Here is a 9,651-nt window from a genome sequence, read left to right as displayed (position 1 = left end):
CTCTAATTCAACCCCTAGCCTGGGAACTTCCATATGCCTCAGGTGTGGCCATAAAAAGAAAAAAAATGTTGGAGTTCCCATCGTGGCTCAGTGGTTAGTGAACCCGACTAGCATCCATGAGGACGTGGGTTCGCTCAGTGGGTGAAGGATCCGGTGTTGCCGTGAGCTGTGGTGTAGGTCGCAGATGTGACTCGGAGCCCTGGTGGCTGTGGCTGTGCATAGGCCGGCGGCTACAGTTCTGACTGGACCCTTAGCCTGGGAACCTCCATATGCCGTGGCTTCAGCCCTAAAAAAGAAAAAAAGACCAAAAAAAAAAAAATTATCCATTGTTCAAAAAATAAATATCGATGTTTGGGTTCCCTTTCTGCTATGGACTCAGGTAGTGATCATAAGAAGCAAGGAATTTTTACTTCAAAAAAAAAGGGGGGGGTTATTCATGGTAATTACATACCTGGGCAGAACCCCTAGAGAACTTTTTTGCTTGAGGAGGTGGACACGAGAGTGTGTGCAGCCGCTCTGCTTGAAGGGTAGGAGCAAGCGCGTGCATGGATGGCCCAGTGGAGAACTCCAACATGGCGTGTTCAGCAGTTAAAGGGAACAAGCCAGATCCAGCTCTTAGAAAGACACAACAGTAATGAATTTTTTTCATCTTCCTCAACACAGAATTCTTGCCAAAGAAATTGACTCTGCCTCTAGTTCAGCCTTTAGAAGAACATCCATTGGTTGGGCAAAAAACAATGGGAGATCAGGTTTGCTACATGTCTCCCTCGTCTGCGCTCATGGGTCAGAAACAATAATTTTTCAGATTCAAAGCAGGATGAAGAAAAGATAAGTTGGAGTTCCCGTCGTGGCGCAGTGGTTAACGAATCCGACTAGGAACCATGAGGTTGTGGGTTTGGTCCCTGGCCTTGCTCAGTGGGTTGGGGATCCGGCGTTGCCTTGAGCTGTGGTGTAGGTTGCAGAGGCGGCTCGGATCCCGCGTTGCTGTGGCTCTGGAGTAGGCTGGTGGCTACGGCTCCGATTGGACCCCTAGCCTGGGAATCTCCATATGCCAAGGGAGCCGCCCAAGAAATGACAAAAAGACAAAAAAGAAAAGAAAAGACAAGTTTATTGAGGCAAGAGTCTCTGTTAACACAGTGGGCCGACTTCCTGATGATCAGGGAGAGCTGACCCTGAGCGCATGGTTGTGTGTGTTTTTATAGCCCGGGGAGAGGAGAGGTCTCATGATACACCTGCTGACCTGCTGATGGGTTGGGGAAAGAGGGGTCTTAGCATACACTTGCTGGATGGTTGGGGGTATATAAGACCCCAACAGGGGCTGGGTGAGGAGGGGGCAACATACCTTTCCCAGTAGTACTGCCAGAACTCAGCCTCTGCTCACTGGTGCTGAATAGAAACACGGAGACAGTTTTGGACAAAGGAGGAAAAACAGATCTATTGCTTTGCCAGGCAAAGGAGGACCACAACAGGCTAATGCCTTAAAGACTGTCCGCCCCCTTAGGAGATACTGGGAGGTGGTTTTATAGTTTGGGGAGTGAAAAATAAGGTCGCAGATAGGGATCAGGGTAGAGGCAAGCTTGCATTGTTTTCGAAGCTAGTGTTCAGTGGTCTGGTGGATTTCTTTCTGGAATAAAGAAGCTTCATTAGCATCTTCCATTTGTTGGAAGTTTTAGTCCTGCGGAAGGACTCACAGATACTGTTGTTTAGATTCCTTAAGGAGAGACCGAGACCCTGCTCCCAAAGCTGCACTATAGTTTCTTGACTGCTCCTCCCTGGACTCTGCATCCCCTCCCTTCCCTGATTAGCAACTGTTTGAACCTGCCCTTTTGAACTCAGGGAAGGTCATGGAGGCTGAAGTTTATTCCCTAAAAAAAAGAAACGGGGGACACAGAAAGGCTTGTGTGCCCAGGAGCTACAAGGCCCTGCTTGGTTTCAGCAAGGGCAGGAAGGAGTAGGCCAGGCTGCTCAAGGTCAGGAAGGGGGCATTACAATGAACAGGCAGGGTGATGATAAGGATCCGGTGATTCTTGTCTTGCCCAGAAGCTTTGAGTTCTATCTCCTTGAAGGGGCCTTGAAGTCCAACATTATGTTTGTATCCCCCAAATTCCTAATTTGAAAACTTCATGTCCAAGGTACTAGGTGGTGGGGAAGGGAGAGGGGGGTTGGGTGATTAAGAGGGCAGGCCCTCAGGAATGGGATTAGTGCTGTCATAAAAAGAGGCCCCACAGAGTGCCTCACCCCTTCCATGTGGAAGGACAGAGAGGTCTGCAGCCAGGAAGGGGGCGTTTACCTGGCCTCGATGGCACCCTGGTCTCAGACTTCCAGGCTCCAGAACTGTGAGCAACACATTTCTGCTGTGGACAAGCCACCCGGTCTGGAGTGTTTTGTTACAGCAGCCTGAGTGGACCAAGACAGAGTTCCCTGATACCCCATGAAAGCAAAAGGAACCCCAGAATGGGGGCTCTTCTCCAGACAAGCAACCTGATTTCCTCATGCTTGTGGCATAAACAGAAAATGCAGAAGGAATCCTCCATATGCAGGGCTGGGCTTCCGATTCAAACTGAGCAATTCTTAAGACATTTTTGAGACAATGGAGAAATCTGATTCTGGAGTTAGGTGTTTGTTGATAAGGAATTGCTGCTCATTTTGTTACATTTAATAGCAGCTTTGTGGTTACGTTTTTCTAAAGTCTGTGCATCTTAGCACTGTATACAGCAACCTGGCAGGATGAAAAGACATGGTGCCTGGGATGTGGTATAAAATTCCTCAGCAAAGAGGAAAGAAAGGAGAATAAGCAAGTGAAATTGTACTAACCACCCATGCTGAGTGACAGGTCGTCGGGGATTCAGTATAATCTTCTTCTCTCCTTTTGCTGTGTCTGTGAATTGTATGCAAATGTACAAGAAACGGGCTGGAAGGAAACCCATCAGTCCCAAGGATGGCAGTCTCTTGGGGCAGGTCGGGGTTGCCTGGGGCAGTGAGGAGAGAATGCTGGGTGAGAGCCATGCCTCCCCCCCATAGACATCTCATAGGCAGTGCTTTATTTCTACTATCAAAACACATGTGGAGCAAAAATGACAAGATAGTTCTAACTACCCAATCTGAATGGGGTGAGCACAAGGGTATGCATATCCTCAATACTTCTGCATATGCTTTTAATTTTTCAAAATAAAAATGGTTTTACAAAATAAAATAAAATTAAAATTAAATTTTTTTTTTTTTTTTTTTGCTTTTTAGGGCAGTACCTGTGGTATATGGAAGTTCCCAGGCTAAGAGTCGAATTGGAGCTATAGCTGCCAGCCTACGCCACAGCTGCAACCATACAGAATCCAAGCTGCGTCTGCAATCTATGCCCCAGCTGGTGGCAACGCCAGATCCTTAACCCACCGAGGGAGGCTAGGGATTGAACCCACATCCTCATGGACACTATGTCAGGTTCTTAACTGGCTGAGCCACAACAGGAACCCCCCAAATGTCCTTTTTTTTTTTCTTTTCTTTTGTGGCTGCCCTGCAGCAGATGGAGTGCTACAGCTGCCACCTAGGCCACAGCTGTGGCAATGCTACATCCTTAACCCAGTGTGCCAGACCAGGGATAGAACCTGCGTCCCAGTGCTCCCAAGATGCCGCAACAGGAACTCCTGAATGTCCTTGTGTTTTTTAACAAGGTCTGCCTTCCTGGGGCTCTGGGTGGGTTCCACATAATGGTGTCCCAAAGCTTACCTCTCCAGGAAACTGGGCTCTTGCCCCTCCCTCAGTTTCTACAGCAAGAACATCCTCAGATGACAAATGCATCCAGGAGATTCCAAGGAAGAAACAGCAGAGAATTATTGCTCTAAAGAGATAGAGGAGAAAGTGAGAAATGTGTGGATTAAGGGCTAGCCGCCAGAAGTAAAACAGATGAGCAAGCAAATCTTACCTGGGGTCATATGAGGCGTTGTCCCCTTTCTTAGTGCTTTGCTGATTTCATACTTTGAAAAGTGATATATAGTGCCTTTACTGGAAAATGTAAGTCTAAAAGAACTTTTAAAGACCTATCAAGTTCTAAGTTAGTGGAGTAATTTGGGTGGCAATAAGACTTCAGCTATTTTTTGCTTATAATGTTTTGACATAGAACAAGGATGGGTACCTGGGTTCCCCACATAGAATCAGGTGCTTGGAAAACTGTGTTTGGGGGATGGATGTTCTCTTGTGCACCCAGTTAAGCCAAGCCAGGTCAAGTTACGGAAATATTTTCCACCTACGGAGGGCACCCAGTGACGGAGCCCAGGCTCTATGAGAAGAGATGGTTTTGGCTGGGTAGAGTAATCACAGCTGGAACAACCACGTTCTGATGTCTTTAAAAATAGTCCTCTTTTCTGATTTTAAATCAGCGAATGCAAATGTGAAAATGTCCATACCTTAGCCCAATAAGATGAAGGAAGGGCCTCAAGAAAACCTGTGAAGATGGTTCTGTTCTGAAATGGAGACAAATGGAAGCTTTGCCTTTGATCTTTGTGGGTGGCCTAACTGCCCTGCACTGCCCACCCCCACCCCCTACACCCACTCCTTTGCTTTTTCCTAAGCAGTCAGGACTCCTTGGAAAATGCCCCAAGCTTGTGCTTTTCTGTTACCTGATGCTTCTGAGTCGGGGGAGGGGGTTGGTGAGCGAGAGCGAGAGAAGGCGGAAGTAAGCTCAGGGGTGGAGGGACCGGGATGCTACTGCCTTGGGGAAGGAAGCAATTTTTTTTTTTTAAGATATTTGATAAACCCAAAGCAGTGTGATTAATTTGCACTAATATGAGCTGATTTGTAAAATGCAAAACAGTCATGCATTATTCATGCAAAATAGACAATTCACCAACTGGTTCTCTCCTGTGTACACAGGCAGGCAGCAGCCCCAAGACACTCACCACTCAAGGAAAAGTCCGGGGCAGAAGGACGATTCCAGGCTCTATCTGCCAGGCTCCAAAGCAGTCACTTTTCACAGCATCAAATCCAGCTGCAGGATGCAAACCTCAAGGTAAGAAGAAAGAATGTAAACTTAATTATAGAGTGGGAAAAAATACATATATATTGGGGAGTTGTTTCGTTTCCTGCTAGATTCTCAGGCCTCCAACAGTTCTGGTACCAGGTATCTGTTCAATGAATACTTTAATCAATGAATCAGTGAATGAAATTGCCGAAATAACTGATGTCTTATTAAAGCACTATTTTGTCAAAAGAAAAGTGGCCACAGTTAAGAGGCCATCAGGTTAAATGGACGTGAGGATTAAAAACCACAGGCTTGCATCATCATTTTTGAAAAGATCACAGCTCTGTGAGGAAATGACTACCCCCTGTACTTTAGTGACACTGCAGTGACAACAACGGATGAGATGGGGTAGAAATCTTGGTCACATCAGTAGGATCATAATCTGACACCTGGGACTAAATTTTTCATGTGAGCAGGTGAAAAAAAATAATAAGTTCTCCCAAGAAAAGACCCCGCAGCACGTGCTCTGTCATAGAAAGGGGGTCACAGTAGGTCACATCAGGGATAAAACTGATCCTGGCCTTTATTTTTTCTTTTTGGCTGTGCCCACAGCGTGCAGAAGTTCCCCAGGCCAGGGATCGAACCCGACGCATTGGTGACAACGCTGGATTCTTAACCCACTAGGCCACCAGGGGACTCCTATGCTGGCATTTTCTAAGTGGCACAATGGGATGCTCTTTGGAAGCTCCAAAGCAGAGCAGGACTCACCCTGTGTGCTTAGAGCATGCTTCAGACCTTTAAGGCTGCAGGATTGTCCCCCTCTCCCTGCTCCATCCTCAGTTAATCCTGAAGTATCATATTCGCCTAAGTGTAACTTTCTCCAGAACAGTTCTGGGTTGTTTATAATCTGGAACAGCCTCCACAAAGGAGGCCCCACCCCCTGGGCCACCCCATGTTCCACTGAGTACTGGGCAGGGCTGGGTAGTGTGTTGGGACTGGAGCTGAGGCAGAAGCGACCCCCTCCTAACCATGAAGGAGGAAGACTTTGCAACTGCGTTGGGGATGGTGTGAGGGGGGAGCACAGTGCTATGGCTGATAAACCTCTGAGGTCAGAGACTTCTCCCAGAAGGTTCTTTCTGGCTCACAGTTCATCCAGGGTTAGTGGTCAGCAGGCAGTCTTCCACATGGAAATTTTCAGGGATCCAGAGTCCTTCAGTTCATGGTGGCTTCCACACAGCAGACAACCACTTGGGTCAAGATGTGACCCACCTCATGTCCACTCTCATCTCACTGGCAAGGACTGGTCAAGGGGTCCCATCTAGATGCCTGGGGTCCTGGGGACTTGGCTCCTGACTGGGCAGCTGCTTCCCACCAACTCCATGTGATGGAAAGGGAACAAGGATCTCCTGGAGGCAGAGAGGAGCCACTGAGGCCAGGCTGGAAGGGGAGGCGTCAGAAAAATAACCCTGCTGGGACCAGCCCCAATATGCCAGTTGGTGGCTGTGAGTTGCACCTGCCTGGAAAAAGTTCAGTAGAGTTTTGTGGTGCATAATGTTTTCATATGTCTTGCTTCTTTGGGGAGGCGGGGGGTGGGGTGGGGTGGGGGCAGTGGTATCCAGAAAGGCACTGAGTTCTGGATCTGGCTGTAGGTGGAGAAAAATACAAGAACCAGAGTCAGCCTCATGACCTTTACCTTGCAAAGAGAGGCAATCCGTCCTTCAGGGTAGCCTGATGCCAAGCATGCAAATTTTAGTACTAACCTATAATTTGCAATAGTGCTTCTGAAATTAGTGTCCACATTTCACTCATGTAGCTGTTCAAATGCAAGTTGTAAAGAAGGTATATTGGGTTGAATAATGTCTTCCCCAAAATTCACATCCACCTGGAACCTTAGACTGTGTCCTGATTTGGAAATAGGGTCTTTGCAGGTATAGTTAGTTAAGATGAGATCATTCTGACTGGGAGTTTGGGGTTAGTAGATGGAAACTATTACATTTAGAATGGATAGTCAATGAGGTCCTGCTGCATAGCCCAGGGAACTCTATCCAATCTCTTGGGATAGGCCAAGATGGAAGATAATATGAGAAAAAGAATGTTATATATATATATATATAAAACATTCTAAATCAACTATAATAAAAATTTTTTTAAAGGAAAAAAAAAAAAAAGATGAGATCATACCAGATTAGGGTGGGCCTAATGTCAATGACCAACGTCCTTGTAAGAAGAGGAGAGACAGGAGTTCCTGCTGTGGCACAGAGGGTTAGGGATCCAGCATTGCCGCAGCTGTGGCGTAGGCCGCAGCTATGGCTCAGATTCAGTCCCTGGCCTGGGAATTTCCATATGCCATAGGTGCAGCCAGAAAAAAAGAAGAAGAGGAGAGACACAAATGACAGTGAAGAAGGCCACATGTAGACAGGCAGAGATTGGAGATGCCCCCCACAAGCCCAGGGACACAAGGAGGGCCTGCACCACCAGCAGCTGGAGGGGCCAAGGAAGGATCCTCCCGGAGCTGCCAGGGGGAGCGTGACCCCACCAACACCTTGACTTCAGACCTCTGGCCACCAGAACTGTGAGGGAATGCATTTCTCTTCTCATCAGCCATCCCTTCAGGGTCATTTGTTACAGCAGCTGCAGGAGACTCTTACCAAAAGGATGGGGCAAGGAGGTTAATAAAAATGAGGATGTTAGAAAGTCTAGTTATCAGTGGCTCTCCATGGCCCATCCCTGCCTCTCTCCTTAGCTTTAGACAATTTTTCCAACAGAATCTAAATCTCTCCTTTAACTGTCCTCAGGAACATCAAGTACAGCAAGTCTGAAGCCTAAGCCACACCTCCTGCAGCTGCCCTTCTCAGCTGCGCCCTCCTGCTTCTGCTCCCTCCCTCTGCCCACGTGTCCTGGATGGAAGCCTTGCAGTCACACCCACCTCCCCTGTCCTCTGCATCACCCACATCAAATCTCCACCAGATCCTGATCCTTCACCTCTGCCTCTCAGGTCCCGCTACCTGAAGCCAGCCCCTGGCTGCTTGTGGCCTCCTGCTCCCCAGCCTCAGTGCTCCTCCCTACAGGCAATGCTCTGCCCATTACCACAGGCAGAGCTTGCTGTAACCCAGATCAGGCCACCTCAGCCCTCCCCCAACTTCCCGCAACCTTCTGCTGATGAGAAGGGTCTAGAAAGATCCTCCAGGACAAGCACTCTGCACAGAGATTACATACGTGACCCGTCACAGCACCCCAAACTGAGGTCCAGCCGTTGCCTCCTGTGACAGGCAAGAGAGCGGATACCGAGGAAAGATTAATTTGCAGGTGCCAGAGAGGGCCCCCCGCCCCCCCGCATCCCCCTGTGTAAGGTAGTTCTGTTGAAAAACTTGAACTCGGAATTAGAGAATAAAAAACACGGACTCTCCTAAAAAATTAGCCATCTTCGCCTCCATTAAAACCCAAATCATCATGGTAAGTAGGAAATAGTAATAAAAATGAACGATGTTGCGCTATTTGGAAATGGCATTGAGCCTGCGGAGTGGTGGGCGGGGTTGCAAGATCATTAAGAAAAGTCCCACCATTTAGCTCTCTTTGGAGTCTTTAAAGTCTGACTCCAACCCAGTCAGAGTTCCCCGTTGACTGCAGTTGGGGGCTCAGAGGAATAAGATGTGCCTCTGAGGAGTCTTTCTTTGGACCTTCCATGTACGGTGTCCCTCCCCCCCACCCCTGCCCCCCACAACCTGTCTGGGCAATAAAACTATTGTGTACCTCTTATCCAAGCAACTTTATCGACCAAATGTTTGTGTCTCCCCAACCCAATTCAGATGTTGAAGTTCCGACTCTTGGGAGATGGGTCCTTGGGAGGTGATTTAAGTTTAGATCAGGTCATGAAGGTGGTGCCCTCATGATGATCCCCAGAGACAGGGGAGCTCTGCCTCTCTCCCTCTCCTGCCCCCCTCATTCACTCTCCCCCTTCCTCCATTTTTCTCTCCCCCTCCTCCTCTTTTGCTTCCTCTTCTGCTTCCTCTTCCTCTTCTCTCTCCCCCCACTTCCCCATCAACCCTCCCCTCCCCCACGAGCACACACCAAGAAAAGGCCACGTGAGGACATAACAGGAAGACTGTCATCTGCAAGCCAGGAAGAGAGTCTTCACCAGGAACAGACTCTGCCAGCACCTTGATCTGAGCCTTCAGCCTCCAGAACCGTGAGAAATACAGGTGTGCTGTTTAAGCCACCCGTCTATGGTATTTTGTCATGGCAGCTCTGACTGACTAAGAAAGCAACTGAGCCTTTAGAAACCTGAATAACATTTACCCAGAAAAAGTCAACAGAACATCTGACAATGTTCTGACCTGGCTGAGGCACCCCCGCCTCCACTCCCCACCCCCATGTCCCTTTGTGAACGTAAGGGTTACCACATATGTTCAAACCATAGTTTCCCTCCTGGACTGAGCAAAGAAACACAAATACCATACTTTAAATACTGCAATTGTCTTTACCAGGCACAATCATTTTAAGGAAATAATAGTTTTTCTCTTTGTATATGGCCTCATGTTTTTTCCTTCAAGGAAAAAAAAAAAGGAAACAAAATTTTACATACAACATTAGCTTTAAGGTAGAAAAATGATGACTTTCAGATTCCAAGCACTTGCTCTGTGACCTGTCAGCACTATGCTGACCCATAAGTTCCAAATAAAAAGATTCACACAGATTTCCCA

The 9,651-nt window shown here is 47.8% G+C and overlaps 1 long non-coding RNA gene across 1 annotated transcript; it reads right to left on the bottom strand.

The window, feature by feature from the left end:
• LOC106509732 lies at nt 1,553–4,993 on the bottom strand. The gene is made up of 3 exons (XR_002342489.1): nt 4,890–4,993; nt 3,721–3,832; nt 1,553–2,969 (listed from the first exon to the last, which is right to left on the bottom strand). It is a non-coding gene; the product is annotated as an uncharacterized LOC106509732 (long non-coding RNA).

The sequence above is a fragment of the Sus scrofa genome, chromosome 3 (genome assembly GCF_000003025.6).
Source record: "Sus scrofa isolate TJ Tabasco breed Duroc chromosome 3, Sscrofa11.1, whole genome shotgun sequence".
Lineage (NCBI taxonomy): Eukaryota > Metazoa > Chordata > Mammalia > Artiodactyla > Suidae > Sus > Sus scrofa.
The sequence above is the reverse complement of the archived record's forward strand: the minus strand, read 5'-3'. Positions and strand labels throughout refer to the sequence as shown.